Here is a 2,715-nt window from a genome sequence, read left to right as displayed (position 1 = left end):
TTCAAATGTGTTCAAAGCATGGCTCTGAGGCCAGGATGGGGCCACTTAAGTGGTTAAAAGTTTTCCTTAAGCACGCGCAGGAAATATTCGTTAAATAATCAACTTCCCAAAATCTTCCTGATACAATGTGAATTTAAGTTTGTTGAAGCTATTGACCCAGGGGTAAGAGTCAAACCAACTGAGGGGTCCAAAGTTTTTACAACTATGTAAAAGAAAAATTTTATTCATATACTCTCGAGTGTGGCAAGCTTTTTCAGGTGAACTTTGGTCCAAGATTCATTTGTGTTATGTGCTAAAGGCTTAATGCAAGTAACTATTTCGTAGCTTTTGCAGGGGAATTGCAGTAGCGTGCTATATTGATGTAGCATGATTTTGGTATACCTGCAAAATGATAAAATAATTGCTGCAGGAAGTAGCAAATACGTAAAAACAAGGTAGCAATTACTTACGGACCAGTATTCATGGCAGGAGATAGAAAAACTTGCAAGAACTCAAAGTGCACAGCTGTAACCATATCTCTACTGCTGAGATATGAAGGTCGTTGTGCAGTGATAAAACATAAAAGGATCTTAAACTAGCTCTGAATGCTGAATACAAGCAGATAAGTTAAAGCTGACTTTAATTAGCGATGGAATTTGCATGAACCTGTGAAGGAGAAAGTGAATAGCGTAACTGCCTAATCGTCAAAGCAGCTTACTATGGCATTGGTTATAAGCGAAGGGTCTAAGTACTAATTTGGGGGTTGGATTATGAGACCAGTCAGGTGCTGAATGGTAGCATAGTGACTTATGATACCCAGACTTTAAAGCATTTGCATAGTCTTCATATATTTGAGGTAAATTCCCATTTAGTTTAAAGCATTTATGAAACAAAGTTTGGAATGATTCATTGATACAAAGGACAAAATAATAAATTGGCATTGTCCAGTCAGTCTTAGGTCAGAAATGTCATTTTTGTGGTCTTAATTACAAGGTAGTTTACTTGCCGTTTTTTGGCAGGATGTGTGAAACATTAGATCTTTCATATCTGAATTTATTGGACTTCTTGCAAGCTTCATAACTTTGCTAGTGATCTTCCTTACATTTTCAAACGCGGCCAATCAGGTTTTTCAAAAATTTTGCATCACTACTTTTAGAATTTTCCACGCATGGGTGGATAATATTTCATTCTTATTCCGCCATAATTCTCGCGCAGTTAATTCCTTACTCATAGACTTTCTGTTGGCCCGGGTAGCGGTCACGTTTATCAAAGTGAAAGTATCTTTTTACTTAACTAGCCAGTGCTGACTAATATATGCACATATTATATTTTATCCTGACAGAAAGCACACACGTAAACAATCACATGCACACGCACACAAACATATATAAACATACATATATACATACATACATGACATATACGTGTGTGTGTATGCGTGTGAGTTTTTGTTTGTGTTTGTGCTTTTGCGAACGTGCTGATGAATGTCATTGTTTTTGTACGTGTAAGTGAATATGACTACAAACATGCAAGAAGTGTAAAAGGAAAGCAGAAAAAAAATCCTCTCCTTACCCTTCTTGACTTGTCACTCCAATCGCAATCTGCCGTTTAGAACACTCTCGGTCGCTGAGCTAATCGAACGTATCTTATCTGTCATTGATAGAGATCAAATCCCTTTTCTAACGGCATTGCCTCAGAGGCTCAGTGGACGTTATCACCTTCGTATGCTTACATGGCACCAGTAGATTAGGTAAACTTTATGCAATCTTATGAGTCAAAGGGTAAGCGAAGCATTGCACTCTATGTGTGGTTGCGTCTCCGGCGCCGGTGATACTACGAATAGTCGATAGTTCGCTGCTGCAATTCTTGACATTTATCATTTATTTGATTGCGAACCGTTAAGGGATCACTCGGTGCTACGCTGATATTCATCTGGTACATGACCAGGGACTTTTGTTAGTTTTGGGTATATGTGGCACACAATGAGAGTTTTGTTTTGCTGCTTGAGGGGTTTTACTTGGTTGCTTGTCCTGTCTTTCTTACTGACCTTTGTAGTCTACTCCAGAGGCAAAGAAAGGCTATGAAACAGAGAGAGTTAGATTTGAACATTGTCATGATGTTTTTAAATGGATAAATCCCATTATTTTTCACATTGATCATTTATGTAAATCGTGATTACCCACTTCTTTTTTACCATTTTTTGTCCAAATATATATGTATCCTTTCGTCTATCCATTTACTTATTCATTTTCTTCTACTTTGCACCTTTTATCCGTAGATGAAGTGTCTGCAAAAGGTGTTACCTGTCTGTTTCTAAGGTATAACAGTTGGGATGAGGTCTTCAGTTCCGAGACCTTCCAGTGCATGCTCAGAGGCTTATTTGGATTCAGCGTCTAATAATTCTTTTCTGTCATCAGTGTTTATAGTAACCAGGCCCAACGTTGCTCAACTTTACAATGTGGTATTTTTTTGGCAACACCTTTGCCAGTTTCCTGTGGAGTTTCTTGTACTGAAGCTCAAGTTTTCAAGGAAAAAGACAAAAGCTGCTGCTATGCTGCTCGATTTATTTATTTATGCATTGGTAGCATCTTTATCTCGTTACTAATGGAAGTTTTCAGCGCAAGTTTACATTGTAACTAAATTACTTACGTATTGGCAGTGGAATCGGGTAAGAGAAATATGTTTTAGACAGAAAAGTGGTCGAAAGATGCTTGCTCTAAAAACTAACTCAGTTCT

At 37.8% G+C, this 2,715-nt stretch overlaps 1 protein-coding gene across 2 annotated transcripts in view; it reads right to left on the bottom strand.

Moving 5' to 3' along the window:
• The window catches only part of LOC136845569 (sialin-like), a 42,090-nt gene extending 40,398 nt beyond the window's left edge, over positions 1-1,692 (bottom strand). The window contains exon 1 of one of the 2 annotated variants that reach the window (XM_067115743.1): positions 1,552-1,692. The gene's annotated coding sequence lies outside the window, so the exon portion shown is untranslated. The remainder of the gene's footprint in view (positions 1-1,551) is intronic. The other variant, XM_067115742.1, reaches the window with a different exon arrangement.
• Positions 1,693-2,715: the final 1,023 nt, after the last annotated feature.

Source organism: Macrobrachium rosenbergii, chromosome 14 (genome assembly GCF_040412425.1).
Source record: "Macrobrachium rosenbergii isolate ZJJX-2024 chromosome 14, ASM4041242v1, whole genome shotgun sequence".
In the NCBI taxonomy this organism is placed as follows: domain Eukaryota; kingdom Metazoa; phylum Arthropoda; class Malacostraca; order Decapoda; family Palaemonidae; genus Macrobrachium; species Macrobrachium rosenbergii.
Note: the sequence above shows the minus strand (reverse complement) of the source record. Positions and strands in the feature narration are given on the sequence as shown.